At 49.8% G+C, this 18,636-nt stretch overlaps 1 protein-coding gene across 2 annotated transcripts in view; it reads left to right on the plus strand.

Moving 5' to 3' along the window:
- Window positions 1–6,853: 6,853 nt before the first annotated feature.
- Window positions 6,854–18,636, plus strand: part of LOC127461074 (mitogen-activated protein kinase kinase kinase 3-like) — a 78,957-nt gene continuing 67,174 nt past the window's right edge. For both annotated transcript variants that reach the window (XM_051768361.1, XM_051768363.1), the window contains exon 1: window positions 6,854–6,969. The gene's annotated coding sequence lies outside the window, so the exon portion shown is untranslated. The remainder of the gene's footprint in view (window positions 6,970–18,636) is intronic.

The following is an 18,636-nucleotide window of genomic DNA, read 5'->3' on the forward strand; positions in this document are numbered from 1 at the left end:
AAATTAGTCATGTTTCCTCTGGTCCTGCTGCTTTACTAGGCTTCCTATTTGCAATCAAATTATTTTTAATTTTGACCGTGTTCCCATTGTTTGCCAGGAAGATAATCATCTTATCTCGCCGCCGGGATATTTCTCTCCTTTCTCATGTAGTTTCAGATGGATTAAATAAATACCCCTTACACAAAGCACACCAAGCTGGGCAAAAGTGCCTTTCACCATCACTGGCTGATCCGAAATTTAGGAAATGTCTCTCTTTTGGGGAAAAAAAAAATAAGTTTGGAAGGACCCAGACATGCCATAATGGCAGGTGTGCTAATTGTACTAACTTAGCTAATTTTTATCCATCTCAGCTTTGTGGAAAAGTGTGGGTGAAGTTAAAAGTTAGACAGTGACACTGGTTTGGCTTATCAGTGCCAAGAAGGGCCACAGACACAGCCAGCCAGGTTTTTGGTAAGGGAGAAGCCATAAGTGGTCCTGTGGGACCCTTCTACTTCTTCTTCCCAGGTGAAACTGTATTAGCTCCATGCAGGGAACAGGATCATCCCCCACTGTGCCAGCCATCCTGTGAGGAAGCTTTTCACAGGACCATCCACGGATGCTCTTCCCCAACTCTTCATGTCTGGGATCACATCAAAGGGGCTGAAACGGAAGGTCAGTTCACTGCATTTCGAGGTGAGCAAACTGAGCAGTGAAGATCAGGCACCCTCAGACCTCCCCAGTGTTTCCAGCACCCCCTCCGAGGAGGAACCGGCTTGTAAACACACAAACTACAGCCACGCAATGGAAAGTTGTACAGACCAGCGACACGGCTCGGAACCAAACTGCTCTGTTGGGTGTTTGGTAACCTTCACCCACATTCACTTCCCTACTGCTGGATGCTGAGTGGTTTTACCTCCAGCTTCCTAATTATCGGAGCGCTGCTGCCTGTGTTCTGCCGCAGACGAGGAAATGAGGACATATGGCTTTTGTGATAAGAGATTTATGTGAGCTGCCCGTGCAGCGGTGCTGCAACTTTCTGTACAAGTCCATTTATAAAACAAAACATGTGTAAACAGTCAGGTTTTGATTGTTTCGGTGATTTCTTCCCCCCTCGTGACAGGGGCAAAGGAAAAACTGGAGGTTTCCACTTGATGCACGCAGATAACTCTACGGCCAGTCAGAGAGATTCCAGATGTGGTAAATCACTCTCTGCTTCCTTTGACTTCTGTCACCTAAAATCCAGCTCCACGCGGGTGGATGGGGAGAAATACAAAGAAACTCGGGCCTGATGGCTGCTCACACATGATCCACTTTCAGCTGTAGGAGTACAAATATTCCTGAAGGGTTCTGGTAGGAGCTTCTTCATCAAGAGTACATTAAGGAGTGCAAAATACAGATTGAAATGACAGCCAAAATCCAGTGATTATAACAGGTGGCTTTGACAACACTCCTGTAGATTGGTTACCTTCCAAATCACGAGAGGGGTTAGAGAAATAGGGTCATATTGTCAAGGAACAAAATTCTATTGTCAGTGGGGACAAAAAGCAGGGTAGGCTGGATACACATACCTAAATCCATGTCTGGCCATGCTCTTTCAGTCCTTCTCTTATCCCTGACACTCCACTCAAGAAAAGCAAGTTGCAGGGTGGAGAATATTGGTCCTTTTCAGGAAAAATCTAAATATTTTATCTGAATTTCTGGTGAGATGAAAACACAGGATGTCCCCTGCAATTTTTTGCTTTTTTGCAGTTTCAACTGCGAATGCTGCAAGGACGATATTTCGTGTGCACTTTTCCACAATATTCAGGCGCCAGATGAGCCCACAAATATTCTGGGATAGTTCTGACCTTACTTGAGAAAGTTCAAACTGGGCCTGTTTGCAGATAGGTATTATAACTCTCCAGGGCTTCCAGCTTCACACTTTTCACCAGGGTGATACAGAGTCACCTTGCAAATACAGTTTGGTTGCCACAAGTTCCAAGCACCAAGCACAGGTGAAAAAGCTCCACAGAGAAATGCCCTCCAGCAACATTTCCTTAACAACCCACCCAGAAATCAGGTCCTCTTCACTTTCACTCTGTCCTTTTTGGACGTGTTTTTCCCTCTGTTTGGGCAGAGAAGGTGAGTCATGGAACAAAGACAGCGTGGAAATTTACATCCAGCTATGAAAGTGCATGTTATGACTACCACAAAAAAAAAATCATCCACACAACTCACTCTCAGTGTAAGTCACACCCAGCTTGGAAGAAATATGAGTTTAAACCTGTTCCTTTTTGGTTGATTGACGCTGCTGGCTGCTGCAAGCTGCTTCCTCTGCGTGTCACACTCAGCCTTCAGCCTTTGTTTTGTAAGATCTGTAAAACCTCTCCAGTCAGCTGCAACTATGTGGATGGACACAAACGCTGCCTCAGAGAGGGCTAAGGGGCACCCCTGTGCTCTGACCCCCTCACAGAGCAGCTTCCTATCCCCTCAAGGTGGGTGTTGCAGTATTCCCAAGTGTTTGATGGGTGGCAGTGCATGGACAGTGCCTCCCTGCTCTTGGGTCTTCATGCTTTGAACCCCCTCACTCAGGACTATGCATTTTATCTTGAAGTGCAGGTCTCACCCTCTCTTTCTAAAATACGGTGTCTGCTGCTGCCACCTACCTTTTGTGCTGGAGTGGATGCAAGAAATATTCCATACACTGAGTCTGGAAGGAGCCCAGGATTTCCTCCTCATCCCACGAGCTATAAATCCAACCTATAAACCACGAGGTTATTTTGTTGTGTGGGCAGGAGGCTTCATCTGCTGTTGTGAGAAAACATTTCCTGCCATGGAAGAGAAGTTTCAAAACCCATCAGGAGATCACTTCTTGCTCTTGCCTGGCTGTGAGGGCTTTCACACAGCAGATCTGGGCATCTGCCCCAGAGAGGAGATGGTCATATCAGCCAGGGAGCATTTCATGTAACAGGAGAGGCAGAAAGAGGTGTCTGGGAAACCTGTGGCCTCACAGCAGTTGGGATCTGAACCTCACTCTCACCCTTCCCAACTGCTTCATGACATGGTGGTTGTGAAATGGAAGCAGAGGTAGAGACAAAATGCTGTCCCCAAATGTTTGTCCCCAACAAACCTCTGCTTTCCTTCAGGCATGTTTCTGGAGAAGCACAAACCCTGTAGGAATGCTGGTGTGTGTGGTTTGTGCCAGGTTTATCTCTCAGGCAGCCCCCAGACCGCTCAGCTTCGCAGCAGTCAGAACACGTGGGAAATATATAAGCAAAATAAATGTGGCTTTTCTGTGGGTACTAACACTAAGAGGGACATAGGACAGCTCTAACCCTCTTTTCCCACCTGCTTTTCCACAGCAAACAGCAGACCTGCAATTAGTTTTGGGTGAGGAGGAGCTGCAGCTGACACAGATCTGCCAAGCCCAGGTGCTGCCATGCAGAGGTTTCAGCATCACAGGCTCGTGTCCACGTGCTGACATCCCACCCAGGCCCATCACCAGCCCCAGCCTTCAGCTGAGAAGCAGCACACAACCTCTGAGTAAGCAATTGGTTTCTTTTCTTTACACCAGGACGGCATCATTCCTGCACATTCTGCAGACTAAGTATGGGAGTGATTTCACCCACCACACGCAGCCACCTTGATGGCAGAGAAAGCCTGGCAGATGTCTCACAGCACACAACAGTTTTATGCTGCCATCCAGGGCAGGAAGCAAGAAAGGATATTATATCAAACAGAAGGCATGGGAGAATTTCAGGTTAGATGGAGCATACTTAGTCACAGCAGAACTGGGTCAGTGTTCTGGGACCTGTGTTCACTTCCTGCAGGAACCCTGGCTTAGCCCAAAATAGTAGCAGTTAGGCAAAAGCCAAATATCTGCCCCTTTTTCTCCCCACAGCAAATACTAATGCTTACGTCATTAAAGGAGAAGCATAAATAGAACAGCCTGGGGCTGTGATTTGCAAAGTTCTTGGTCTGTGGATGAACCATCAGCTTTTCTTATAGCTCACTATTGTGCCATCAGACTTTTCACTGAAGATACTATCAGGATGATATAGGCCTTCATATCCACCCAACATCAACTAAGAAGAATCAGAGCCCACATCTGTGGGTTTTCTGCGTGACCCGGTTTTCGTCTCGCCGCCTGGCACGTGCACCAGCACAGCACAGGACAGCATGCAGCAAAGAATGGCTCCTACTGGCAGTTTGGACACTGTTTTGGAAAAGAAGGGAGAGTTTGGCTCTGTGGGTACAAGGTGTGCCCCACCTGTTGTCCTCAGGGACAGAGGACAGCCCACATCTATTTTATTTCACCGCGCAGAGCCACTACAAGCACTGCCTGCAACACGCTGGGTTACCACTGCTCTGCACTGTGCACCCCCGAGCAGGTGTTCACTTCTCTCCAGACACGTGCCAAAGGCTGTCAGCCAGCATTGGTAGGAGAACACCTGAAACTACGTGCAGAGCCACACACCTCTGTCCATCCTTCTTCCAGGCTTCGTGAATGTTTTTAAGAGCAACTCGAGTAGGCAGAATCCGGGGGCAGATCCTCAGCACGCCCATCGGCAGGGAGCTGTTGACATCAGTGGAAAGAGCCTTTACACAGCGTGATGATCCTCATATTGTTCAGGAACACCCTAGAACTGAAATCCCCGTAGTGGGATACCTGGGGCACCAAACACGCTCAGAAAAGAGGAGCTGCTTGGAAGAATTACAGCTTTCAGAGTAATTGGTGTGTGACTGACCAATTCCCATTAAAACCAAGTGGTTTTAAAGGAGCTGCTTGTCACTTAGTGCCTTATAATACTTGAACCTGAAGTCCTGGGGTCCTGTGCCTGGTTCCCAAGGTAAACACATGTAATTTATTTCAGAAAGGCATCTGCAGCACAGGAATTCATTACATACATACCCGATGGGCAGCAGCCAACATTTCAAATGTGCCAAGTTACCAGAATTTTATTAAAAGCTGTTAAGAGTTAGGGGGAAGGTGCAGAGAAAAGCAACCTCCTTCCCAAAGCCAGGTGGCTTAGGCTAGACTTACGCCGCTTCCCAAATGGATGAGGCAAGCTGGAGTCAGAGGTTCCTTCCAGCAACCAGCTCAGTCCCCCTGGACGTCTCTCCGTAAGCTGCACAAATATTCTGGGGAGGGGGAGGGAGAGAGAAAAGAGTGAAACCTATTCAATTACATCAAGATCACAACTGGCCCTAGTAAAATCATTTATGGAGTGAGGGAACCCGGAGCGGTTTGGGCTGGAGCCATCTGCAGTTATTTGGTATATACAGAATCCGTTTCTATGGATTTTATTAATAGGTCACGCGATTGTATACGAGGATGTGAGATCTGAATCTCTCAGGAGGGGTCCCTGGTTGGGGTTTCTATTGCCTTTATAGGCAATGGCTCAAACTTTCTTGCAGCAGCAACCCCTTAAAAACTTGAGTGGAATGGGGCTGGTTTTAGGATCCAGCCCATTTTTTTCTCTCCCCCACCAAAATCTTGAATTGACTTTGTTCCTCTTCCTCATTTACTAAATGGGGAAACAAGGAAATAATCAGAGAAATATTCTTACTTACTTTTTCCATTGTCTGCATGAATTTTCCCTCTTTCCCACCAGTCTGAGGGATATCTGGTACATAACTCAGCTCCCACTTCCATCTGTTTTTCAGGCTTTTTTGGCCCTTATTTAGGGGTGAATTTTGCTTTTATGCCACTGTTGGCTCTCTCCGTATGGGAAGTTGAGCCCAAAGGGACTTGGACACACAACAGAGGCTTGGGACAGGTGGGTGTAAATTGGAGCAGCCCAGAGGCTTCTCTACTTCCCCAGGGAGCTGCCCAAGGATCCCTGAGCTGTTCTGAAGAGCAAGCTGTGACATGGGAACAGTCAAAAGCCTCTGCCCTTTGGTCTTCACTGTGGCTCGATTTTGCTTCAATTCCCCCAGAAGAGACAAAACCAAACCAAGTTATCAGAGAGCAATTCCTTCACATCCTGGCCACATGGAGAAAGCTGGGCCCTGCAGAAAGCCACACTGCTGCAGCAAGTGGCTTCACCAGGTTCACCAGCACTCCAGCTGATGAAGCCCCATTCCAGAATCTGGGGCTTTCAGCGCTGTTTCTCATCATCTCCTGCTTTTTCAAGTTAGCCCTACGTGGGACAGCTCGCTCTTTTCAGGAGCTTTCAGGAGGTCCCAGAGACCCCCAGCTGGAGTGCAGAGGCCACATTCCATCCTTCTTGAAAGCAAACCCTGGGGGGGGATCCCACGGTGTCTCACAGGGTGGGAGTGGGGGCTGATCCGACCTGCGGGGCCAAAGGGGAAGCCCCACCGGGACCATCAGGGCTGCAGGAGGGGGTGTCACCCGGGGGGTCGTAACTGCCCCGGGGGTCGAAACTGCCCCACGAGTCTCACCGTGGCTGATATGACCTGTGGGGGCCCAGGGAAGCCCCAGGGGACCGAGCAGGGCTGCGGGACAGGGCATCATCCAGGAGGCGAGTCCGCCCGGGGGCTGGTGCTGCCCGGGGGATCGGAACTGCCCCGGGGGTCGGAGCTGCCCCACGAGTCTCATCGCGGCCGACTGCGACCTGCGGGGCCAAAAGAAGCCCAAGCGATGCCCTGCGGGGCAGAGCATCATCCCGCACGGGGGTTGCAGCTGTCCCGGGGGCTCGGAACTGCCCCGGGGGTTCGGAACTGCCCCGGGGGTTCGGAACTGCCCCGGGGTTCGGAACTGCCCCGGGGGTCGGAGCCGCCCCGCTGTCGCCCCCCAGTGCCGGGGCCCGGCCCGACCCCCCCGGTGGCCCCGCTCGGTCCGCCCCCCGTGCCCATCCCCGTCCCATTGGCCGCGGCCGCCCCGCGCGTCACCGCTTCCTCCCGCTTTTGTGCGCCGCCCCAGCCCGGCTCCAGCCGAGCGGAGCCGAGCCCAGCTGAGCTGTTCCCAGCCGAGCCAGGCGCCGGGACCCACGGCGGTGACAAGCCCCCGGTGTGCGGGCATGGCACAGTGACCCCGCCGCCGCACCGGTGAGTCCGCCCGCAGCCCCCCCTTCCCGCCGGGTCCCCGCGCCCGCCTGCCCGGAGAGTTTCGGTTTTTAATTATTTTACGCTGTCTGCAGCGGTGGCCGAGAGTTTTTGCAGCCGGGACTGGCTTCCGTGGCTTTTTCTTCCTTCCTTTCTAGTCTCGCAAGTGGAGGGTTGTCCCTCCGGCTGGGTTTGGGGCTCGCAGGGGATGGAGCGGCTCTCCAAGAGGAGGGCGCCGGGAGCCGTGTCCGTGGGTGCGGATGGAAGGATTAAGGGATTGACCTTCCCCGGAGCTCCCCGCAACCCCCCGCCTTGTGCTGGTGCGCTCGGGTCACTGGTTTTCCCAGGTTGTTTCCTGGAAGCCTGTCCCAGCTGCAGCTGCTGACAGCGAACGCCGGGATTAGACCCCGATATCCGTTCCCGGGATGCGTTAACCTCTGGAGCCAGCAGTTTCTGGCGGCGATCACTTGGGTCTCGCTTCCTTGGGAAGCGTCTCGACCACACCAGGGAGGCGCGGGGGTTCCCGGAGAGCCCTCACTGTCCAGCAGAGCTCTCCCCGCACCGTCTGCCCGGAGCGGTGAGGATGGGATGAGCGTGGGGAGGAAGGCTCTGCGGCGGGCACGGACCCCTGTAGGCGAGGGAAACCCCGCTTGGGGCGAGTGGCCGGCGGAGCTAGAAAGCTGGATTTCCACCTGGACTCAGCCAGCGGCTGTCGTGGGGAGCGGTACCACGAGTCAGGAGGATGCTCTGGGAGGATTTGCTCAGTTTGGAGATCGGCTTCCCCCTCGGCTGCTGTTTTTATCGTCCTCTTTAATTCCTGTCTTGTAATCCAGTGGTTTTTGGAAGCAGACCTGATCCCGGTTCGATGCAGAGTCTGCATGTGTTGCTGGTGCGTGGACCAAAAACACAGGGCTCACTTGGGATTTGGAGACTTGGGATTTGTGCAGGATTTAAGTGATCCCAGGGATTTCCAGGGTCGAGCTCTTTCACTTCTTTGGTGAGAGTGAGTGGCTGGGGGGAATTTCTTTCTATGCCACCTTATGAATTTATTTCCAGTCTGGTACGTGCAGTTTGATGTAGCTCCGTGCAGGATTTGTGCACAGAGTGCAGCTCTTGGAAGCAGTTCCTCAGGTGTGCATGAGATCAGTTGCATTTGGGGGCTTGCCTGTGGCTACCTGTGTCTTGTGATACCTGTGTCAGATGGTCCAGTTTGCAGAACCCCTAATTTGACATCAGTTATGAATGGAGGTTCAAGGTTTCTCAGGGCTCCTGCAGATCAGAGCAGACCTCCAGGCCTGGGCACAGCCTTTGCCCTGGGAAGGTTTTGCAGCTTGTAAAAGCTCCTCTGTTGGAGGCAGGACGTGAGGCTGGATGGGCTGCCAGCCTGGTGGGATGTGGATTTAAAGGATCTTTTATACCTCCCTTCTGTGAACGGGTTTTGGTGCTGCAGTTTTTTCCATGGGTTCTTAATCTCCATCAGGAACCCACAGCTCTGCCCTGTCAATGTGTGCTGATGGGTGATGCATTTCTTTTTTTGGAGGCTGTTAGAGCCTATGAGGGAAGTGTGCTCATGCAGAGAGACGTGGTCTGGATTTTCATCCAGACGAAGCGACTCCGGCGTGAAGAGCCAGCGACTGCAGCAGCCAGAGGAGCGGCTCCATCCCTCCTGAAACGTTCCTGTTGCTTTATGATGCTTCGGGATTTCAGCCTGCAGCTTGGACTTGATGCTTTCTGAATGTTCCCACTGGGAAGATGCCGGCGAGGATCACACGGTGTGTCTGGCTCCCTGGCAGAGCCGTGGGATGGAGTGTGTTGCTGCAGCATGGAAAGGGATGTGCTTCCAGCCCTGCTCTCCCCAGATGGACGTGGGAACGAGCGTGAGAGCTGGCAGGATCTTCTGTTCTGGTGGATCTGGCCCTGCTGTTGTAGACCTGCTGGTCGAGGCTGGAGGGAAGTGAGTCAGGGTTTGCTGTTAGAAGGGATATCTTTTATTAGACTGCTCAGGTAGCACAGGCTGTCTTTGGAGTGTACAAACCTGTCCACACATAGAAGAAAGCAGGGAGTGATTGCCCTGAGTGCACCTTGGCCCTCCTGATGGAGGGCATCATCTGGAAGAACAGGGGAAAAAAAGAGATATTCAACTACAGTTCAGCCTGTGCAGTTTGTCTGGCTTAAGGAAAGGCAATTTCTCTCTCTACAAATCTCTGGACTCTTTAGATCCTGAGACTCAGCACAGGAAAGGGACACATATCCCATGTGCCAGCCTTTCATGGGAGGTGGCCAAGCCCTTTGCAGCCCGGCTCCCCCAGCGAGGAGCTGCAGGTGGTGGGACTGGTGCTCCCTGATGCCTGATGGTAGCAGGAGGCTGCTGGGCTCAGTCACTTCCACTCCCTTCTCTACTCAGGGCACAGGCCAAGCACAGTGTGCACAGAAATGTGCAGAATGTCAGCTGTGCACCAGGGAGATGGAAAATGCAGTGTGGAGCCATAAGTGGTGGAATATGGAATTCAACTTTTTTTTTTTTTGTCATCAGACACTTTATAGAAAAAGGGGGCTATAAATGGCCCACTGATCCTGAGCTGGGCAGGTTCACCCCCAGTCCCCAGACTTTATTTATTTTCCTGTTTAAACTCCAGAAGGGGAAATGGGTGACCAAGTGGTTTTGGTGAGTCCCTTCGGGGAGCAGTTCCCCATCCCTGCAGGCCAGGTCAGTTCAGCATTTCTTTCCAGCACCTTTTCTGCCTTTGCTGAGTGAAGTGTGAGGTGCAGAGGTGGTGAATGTCATCTCAGTTGTGCCTGAAACACGCTGTCTCCGTGGGCTTACCCCCATATCCCGCATGGCATGAACCTTCATCTGATGTGGTCAGTGCTGTGGTGAGCATCAAATGGACAAGACAAGTGGTTTTCTGTCTGTGAAGGTGTATGTGAGCATGGACATGTGGGCATTTTTGTTTGTTTTCTGTCTATCCCTGCAGTCCTGATCTGGTCTGGCCGAGTAATCTTCCCGTTAGTCACTGAAATGCTGCTGGTATCCAACTCAAAGGGTGGTCCTGCATTGGAACAGGCTGCCCAGGGAAGTGGTGGAATCACCATCCCCGGAGGTGTTCAGGAAGCATGCAGATGGGGGACATGGTTTAGTGGTGGACTTGGCAGTGCTGAGTTAATGGTTGGATATGATGATCTTTTCCAACCTTAATGATTCCAAGATTCAATTAGTCTGTCCCAGTTAATGGACACAAGAAATTAAAAGCAAAGATCTCCCTTAAAAATTGATGTCTTCCTCTTCAAAGCCCCTTGGGAGCTACTCCTGGCAGAAGACCTGTTGCATGGGCTCTAAGAGCAAGAGAAGAATGCTGTAGTGGGGCTAGAGAAGAGTTCTGGGGCTGCACACTGGGAGTATGTGGCTCCCTGCTTTGTTTCAGTGCTTGGGCTGTTGCTCCAGGAGCTATCCCTGGAGCCACAGGGTTTGGGCCAGGAAGGCCACGATGGTGGAAGATGCAGCATTAGCATGGTCCTTGGTGGGGACCCTTGCAGCTCTTTGCCCTACGTCCCCATCTCAGGGACTGGGGTGGGGGCACTGTTGAAAAAAGAGGATTCTGCTCCCAAGTGCATTCCCCAAACACTTTTCTTGTGTCTTGGAGGATCCTAATACAAATATTAGTGGAGACCAAGGGGCTCAGAATTTAATGAGAATCTGTGGTAGGCTGGAGCCTGTCCTGCTCTCCTGAGTTAAAACCCAGGCTGACCACCATGTTATGCAGAACTAATTGTCATTTCTGTGAAATCTTCCCTGATTTTATACTCCCCACTCTCCCAAGATGATTTGGGGCAGCCCAGGGAGAACAAGCTGTAACAGCAATGAACCAGGGTGGAGCTGAGCCAAACCCTGGCTCATGGTGGAAGCTCCATGGGACAAAGTCCTGTTGGCAGTGTGTGCCGTGCCCAGCAGCCCGGGACAGATCCTGGAAGGAGCTGGCCAACTACTGCCTGGGCCACTGTGTAAACAACATGTGTGAGGGGCAGGTCCTTGGTGGGGGGTGGGAGGATGGCTCAAGTGCTCAGGTAGTGATTAAACACCAAATTGCTTGAAAAAATAGCCCTCGGTGGGTGGATCAGAGGCGCTCTGCAAACCTACTGTGAGCAGCAGCTTGTGTGCTGAAGTAACAAAAACTCATCTGATTTGATAGCTGGGTGATTCAGAGGGAGAAAAGACTTTGTACAATTGCTTTGGGAAGAATAATTAGTGAGATAAACAGCCTTTGCAAGGGATGTAGGAATGTCTTAAATCCATTGGTACTGAAAGGTGCGTGTGGCCCCTGCAATGCTTTTGAGTGCTCCTGTACTACCAGGACTGTCCTGGAGTGGTTGTGTTTGTCTTGTCCACGTGCAAGTGTTTCTTGCACAGCGGCTTCCAAGTGCCCCTAAATCCCCAAGGGAATATTGAAAACTTTGCACGTGACTGTGGTTAGGCCAAACACTGTGTGTAAAAGTGAACCCTGTCTTGTGCTACAGGTTCTGCTGCTGCTGCTCTTGGTGCAGAGGTTCTGAGGAAGATGCTGCTGCTTTGGTGTATCTGTTGAAGTCTGTCTTTTTTGAGGTTGTCCTTGCCCTTCAGTCCTGTGGTCTGGTCAGGCAGCTGGACTAGATGATTGTCGTAGATCCCTTTCAATTGAACTGCTCTATGAATGTACATGGAAGCCCATCATGATGAGGATGGTGGGTTACTTGGATTTGCTCAGTGCTTATGAGCTGCAACCTCTTTGGGTTTATTGTCCTTGAGCAGAAGTCAGATTGTCATAGTCCAGTTGTGAACTGGAAATAGTGAAGTGCTCTCCATAAATAAGAACCTCAAAGAGTTAAGCAGATGCTTAATCTGTTCCCAGTGGACTGTCTGCACCTTTTGCTCTGCAAGGTGCAACAGGGATGCTCTATCTCGAGGCATGAGGACCCTGCAGAAGGATGGTGGATACAGGGTAATTAATGGGCACGTCTGGCTCTCACCAGCTCTTGATAACAGGGATATCTTGCCTCTGATACAGATTTAAGGGTCGGGACATCCCCTACATGAGGCAGTGCTTTGATAAAGAAGGTTTGTTCAGGTGAAATGGCTTGGGGGAAAAGTGTAATAAAGTGAGGCCTGTTATCACTGGTGGTGAAGGTGAACTGAAGGAGAGATGAGTGTGCATGAAAAGAAACCCTCTTTTAAATACCCTCTTCCTTTCAGCCTCTCACCTTTTCATTGATCAATCACTACCTGGAGGGAACTGTCCCTTTTTTGTATGCTGGGTCGTTGCAAAGGGCATCTGATAACAGTGTTATCTGTAGCTGGGTGATGCTGATAGGGGCTGATAATAGTCTTATCTCTAGCAGGGTGCTAACTCTGTGGGAGTGAGTGGCTGGAGGGAGGTCTGTGGACTGGACTGTGGGGCAGAGCGGTTTGAGTGTGTAAATGATGAAAATCAGATATCAGAGATTTTGGGCTTCCTTCTGTTGAGATTGATCAGTGCACTGATGTAGTGTGGAGCTGTGGAGCAGGGCTTGTTTTGCTGGATGAAGCATCCTTCAGTAAAGATCTCAGGCTGGGCCAAGCTTCTGGAAAACTTTCCTTGCTTATGTAAGATGCTCACACTGCAGCCTTGATGCCTTCTGTTTGCCTTTCAGCACAGAACTACAGGCACTGATCCCTGTGCTGCAATCCTTCTGCTGGCTTCCTTCTTGGACAGTAGTTTTTGGGAAACCAGGGTTAATAAACCAGTGGAATGCATTTGCTGGTCCTTGGTCTTAGTCCCCCCAGTGCTGGTGCTGAGTAGTAAGAGTCATTAGAGAAATATGCAAGATATTTCAGTTATTTCTCTTTGGATGGTGCTGGTAGAAAGTAAAAGAGATAAACAGAAACTATTGAGCTGTGCTGAGCTTATTGCATTACTGGTTTTATTGAAAGGGTCAAGGTCCAGCTCTGAATGTTGTTGAGCTGTTCCTGAGCTGTGCTGTGCCAGAGAGAAAAGGTTAGGGAAAGGTGTAGTTTTGCTGCTCTTGCTGTTTGTCTGTGTCTGAAGACTGGCTTGGCATCATCTTGCTTGGCTCAAATGGAGGATTTGGGGAACCATGACTGGTCTTACCTATTTTTGTTTGGGTTGGGAGTGCTTTCTGGTGCTCTTCCCAAGGTATTGTGATGTTAAAGATGTGCACGATGTGTGTCACTGTGTTACCTGGCTGATGACTCAAGAAAAAGAGAGAAAATGTTTGTTTAATCATTGCAATACTTCTCAAATTCACCTACAGCATTACAGGAGTGACTAACATCTGGTGTGTGCCTGGTCAGTGTTGAGATGGGGCTCTAAGGGGTGAGGATGTGTGTTTTCACAACTGGCTTTTGGACCCAGCACAAAAAGAAGATTGTAACTGTGCTGAAGATTGTAACTGCTTTCATCTCTGGATGAAGACAGATGAAGCTGGGGATGAGCTGGTTCCAGTCTTGGTCTTTGTCTGGGAAATCCTGTGCTGGAGAACTTCCCTTTCAGGAGGACAGCTGGGGTGTCCCAGGGAGGTGGTCTGGCACACTGCACTTTCATCCTGGACTGTCACGGAGACCCAGAGCTGTTGGGGACTTGGTTGAGATGGAACAAGACTTCCATTACCTGGTTCATAATTACTTGGGAAACTGATTTGTCTTTTGTACCTCTCTGCATTGCCAGAGAGGTGCAGTTTTGGTGCCTCACCTCGTGGGAGCTTCTCATGCAGCAACGACTGTGTGTCTTGCTGTGGGAGTCACCAGAGGTGATGATGGTGGGAGGTATTTGTGGAAGAACATGGGATGTGTCAGAAAGGATCTCTCACCTCTCTTACCTGTCTTGGGCTGGATTTCCAAACCCTTGGACGGCTGTGATTGAAGGGCTCTAGGCAGCATCACGGAACACAACCATCTTCATGGCCATGTTGAGGAGCATCACCAAGGGCTTTGAGTGGTGCCATTGCAGGAGTCTCCTTCACCCAAAGAAGATGGTGGGGAAATGATCTATATAATACATATTTTTACAAAGCAAGCAGTTTGGTCAGGGCCTTTTGAAAGCTTAGGTACATGTGTCATTCACCTGTGTCCATGTAAGCATCAAGTCCCATGTGTTTGCTGGAATGGTTGGAAAGGGCCTGGTAGATGAAGCATCCTGCAATTCTTGCCCCAATGTTGTTTTTGGGGCTGGTGGGCAGAAGGTTTCCTATCTGCCCTGGTCTGTGGGAAAAGCATGGATAAAGGCACTTGCTTTCTTGCTAGTCCCTGCCCCTGTCTGTCACTTCCCTCTCCATTTGCTGCCTGTAGCATCTCTGCCTGCTCCGAGAGCACGGGCTGGGAAGTGGAACACTGATAAACACCCCTGGATCAAGGCCATGGGGGATCCTGGCCACTGAATGCTTTCATAGGACATGCTTTGTGGCATTTCCTACAAAACCTCCTGCCGTGGGGCTCTATTTTGGGGCTGTGTCTGACGTAATCTGTCAAGACACGGCCTGCTCTTTGACTTACTGCTGCAAGTCTGGTTGGGGATGGGCGACCAGTTGCTTACCTTGCATTACCAAAGCAACGAGTTGTTGCTTTCCATGACTCATGAAAATGCACTGTAGGCTCTCTTAAGAATGGCTGAGATCATTTTTTGGCTGGGTTTGGGCATCTGGTTTCCTTAGCAAATAGCAGTGGGGGTGGAGGGAGGGGGATTTCCAAACTCGTTTCTTTGTATGTGTGATCTGGTTTTTAGAACTCTGCTAAGAATATACTTACTTCATTTAAAAAAGGGGGTGAAAAAAAAAGGACCTGTAACTTCCATGTCTGTTTAGTTTTCTTAGCATGTCTCATTTCCTTGGGGTTTGCTGCAAGAAGGGGAAAGGTACAATAGCATTACAGAGCTGTGTTTCTCCTCTGAAATAAACAAGGATAGAAACATTATGGGTGGTATTTTTCTTTTAAAGCAAATCCTTTTGGGGGAATAAAGGTGCAGATAAAATTGTGCAAACAAACCCATTATTGCATCTTTTTTTGTTGTTGTTGTTGATCACATTTGCTCAAAAAGGGGACTGTGATTCTGCAGTGATGTATCAAGGCAGAGTCTTAACAAGGGGTGTTTTAGTGTTTGGTTAATCTGATTTATTTATTTTTAAAAAATATTTATTTATTTGTAGACCCTTGATTCACTTTCTGGTTTTTTTTTCTGTGCAGTCCAAAGGCAGCAGCACTCACATCCCTGAGAACCAAATGCAGCAAGATTAGCATTAACCAGAGGACAATCAGGGCACCTGTGACAGCTCGAGAGGGCAGGGGGTCCCCAGGTGTTTTGCCACCTCTGCAGCCAGGTTGCAGCAGCCCCCGTGGTATTTTCCCCAAGTCCAGCCACACTTTGCAGGCACCTGAGAGCGGACAGAGAGAAGGGAGGGCAAATCCTGGGTAGGCAGAAGGGAGTTGTTTGGGTAGGGAGGTTTGTGGAGCGGTGGGTTTGATGTGCCCATCCCTTGCAGGTGGCAGGAGGAGCGAGGGGTAGGTGTGTTACACACTGTGCGCAGCAGTGGTAGCTGAGGTCAGCAACTTGATAGCTGTGGACTGACCTCTAATGCTGTGCATGATCTCTGCTGGTGCTTGGCTGTGGTTTCTGCAACCAGGGCAGGCAGGAGCTGTGTCCTGTGTGCTGCGGGAAGGGGTTGGAACTACCCGAGGGCTGCAGAGGAGCAGCAGACCCGTCCTGGGAACAGCAGGAACACAGCAGCGTAATGGCCCGGCCCTTGGCCAGGAGTGAGCGGGAACAATGTGACTGAACAGGTTTGTGCTCACTTCCTTGTAATCTCGGAGATGAGATAATGCAGAAACCCACAGACGTTTGCCAGCGGGAGCAGTGAGGTTTCCTTTCTCTGCCCCCGTGCGCGCCCTGCGAGCGGGAGCAGGGACTTGCTGCTGCCTCTGATGGAAAACTGATGAAAGGCAAATCCTTGGAGCTCGAGGAATGGCTCAGTTGAGCTCCAGTCAAGGGTGATGGATGCTACCCTCTGGGCTTGGCTCTGGGGCTGCTGCCTGTGCAAGTACCCTGAGCCAGAAGCTGCTGTGTGCGCCACAGCTTCTCGGGCCCTTCGTGTTCTTCTCCTCCTCTGAATTCCTCTGCATCTTTGTTAGTTATCTTCGGGCAGAATGGGCTAAGACCTCTGGTTTAATCACAAGTGTAGTGTTTACCCTCTTTTTCCATGGATATAGTGTGTTCAATGCAGAGCATAGCACACCCCAGATCCAAGTCTTGTAGATCTTAATAGTTTTGTTCCATGTAAACATGGGAAATAAATGTGACCTGAAGTCTCCTCCTCTTTGTGGCGCTTGTGAATATTTGAACGTGGGGCCAAAGTTTATTATTCCTTTAAATGGTAGGTAACTGCAGCTCAGGTGCCTGTAGTGGTGTCACTACATGGTGCCCCAGAGCTCAGCAACAGCACGGGATGAGCTGTGTGAGAGCCAACACAGACCTCTTCAGAAGCTCAAGTCCTTATTCATAGACAAATTTTTACCATAAGCTATTTCTGCTGGGCAAGATCCACCAGCAACTGCAGATCTGGTAGTTTTGGTGAGCAGGGGGTGCCAGCAGATGAGCTGGCACAGCTGACTTCCATGGCTTTACCCTGCTTCATGCTGGGTGAAAAAAGTGCAGGCAAAATTTGAAAAGCTGTTCTACTCTATTATTATTATTTTTTTAACTGCTATGCCTTGATATTGTCCCCCAATGCATAATGCTCTTTGACTAGGGAGGCCAGCATCAGGCCATCAAAGGGGCTGCCTGATTTTTAGGCAGGTGTTGCTATGAAAGCTGTATTTTCTCATTGGTAACTTACAGATGGAGGTGTTGAAACAACCCTCCAGCTCCCAAAATCAAGTAATTCCCTGTCAAGTCTAAGGTTTCCAGTGTATAGTATCAGGGAAAAAGAATCCTAGATCACATTCTTTCTTCCAAAAATAGTGATTTATTTCTCTTAAAATAGATGTTTCCATTTCTTCTGGTTTGAGCATTTCAGGCTTCATACTTACGTTTCTTCAACTTTTGACATCTACAAGTACTTCTTTTTAAGAAAAAAATAAGGGAAGTGTGGATTCTGATGTAATCATGTGACTCCATGAACCAGGTTCTTATGAAAAACACTGAAACTTGTGAGACTTGGCAGTGCTGTCATCCTGTGTCCAGCAGCTGAACTAGAAAATGAAGTAAAATCTTCTACCCCCAACTCCCTTTTCAGCATTGCTTTTCCTATCCTTTGATGCAAGAGATATTTAGATTGTGTGGCTTTTTGTTTGGGTTTTGGGTTTTCTTTTTCATAGTGTGGGGTCTATTTTTATGATTTGTGTGGTGAAATATTTTTTCCTTACTTGGTGAAGTTTGCAGACTCCTAATCTTGGGGCTTTCAGTTTCTCTTTAGGTTATATGTGGGGATGGTCTCTTGTGGAAGCCTTGCAGTTCTCAGGCATTTTTAAAACCAGAAGAGGGCCTGGCTGCTGCTATGGTATGAATCAGTGCCAATGCAGATTTCCATGTAAACATAAATACCTAAGCTGCACGGGAGTCTATTCTCCCCAGATCCTTTGGTTCCTTTTATTTCCCTTTCTGGGGTGGTTGGGGTTTTTTTGAGCTGTTTTCTGACAGTCTGTCACAGGAGGCTTGACTTAGAAGGTTGATGGAGGAGGTGTTTGCTGTCTGTTCTCTTGCCAACCTGCTTCCTGCAAAAGTAAATGAAGTGCCTTTCCACCTTGGACAGGGTCAGGCTTGAGCGCTCAGAGAAGCACAAATACTCTCATAATACAGAAATGGGGTTCCTGTACTGCTTGTGGCTGCTGGGACAGGAATTCGGGGACTTGCTTGGGTGCCTTGGAGCTCACTGAGGCCGAAAACCAAGCAAATGCAAGTCCTCTTGTTTAACTCTGCTGGGTAAGTCCTGTTAGCTCTCTCTGGAGTTATTCAAAACTTGCATGGACATGATCCTGTGCAACCTGCTCTAGATGAACCTCCTTTAGCAGGGGGATTGGACTAGAAGATCTCCTGAGGTCCCTTTCAACGCCAACCATTCTGTGAACAGCTGGAAAACGAAATGTCTTCAGAGGGCAACACTCTCCCATCACAAGCAGGGGCAAGCAAAGCCAGCGTCTTCCTTCACAACGTGGGAGATATTTGTCCTGTGACTAAGCATAAAAGTTAAGAGATGGAAAAGGTCCTATTAGATCATCTGGTCCACCTCCCTGCTGGCATGCAGCTTTTCTCCCTGGTGCATATTTATTAATAGGCTGTTGGGCAGACAGGAGTAGTTTGCTCGGGGTTCCGTGGAGGAGCAGCAGGCAGGTTGTGCAGGTGAGGGACTCTGCACGCCCGTGACTCGACCTGCAAGTGCACAGGTTGCTTGCAGCAGTGGGATTTTGTAGGAAAGGGGCCAAAAGCTCTGGACTCGACATTCCTGGCGTGCTTGGAGCCTTCCCGTTGACTTGCTGGGATTCAGTTTGTGCAGGCATCAGCTCGTCTTTTTTTAGCGTTCTAGGAATAGGCTAATTTTACTTTATATTTATGATGGAGTAGGTGGCTTGAAAACTAATAATAGGGGGGAAAAAAAATAATAGAAGCCTTTTTGGTAAGGAGAGGTCAGCCAGCTGCACATCTGCACAGCTGGCCC

The sequence above is a fragment of the Manacus candei genome, unplaced genomic scaffold (assembly GCF_025592945.1).
Source record: "Manacus candei isolate 608988 ecotype Guabito, Panama unplaced genomic scaffold, ASM2559294v1 h1tg000094l, whole genome shotgun sequence".
NCBI classification, from domain to species: domain Eukaryota; kingdom Metazoa; phylum Chordata; class Aves; order Passeriformes; family Pipridae; genus Manacus; species Manacus candei.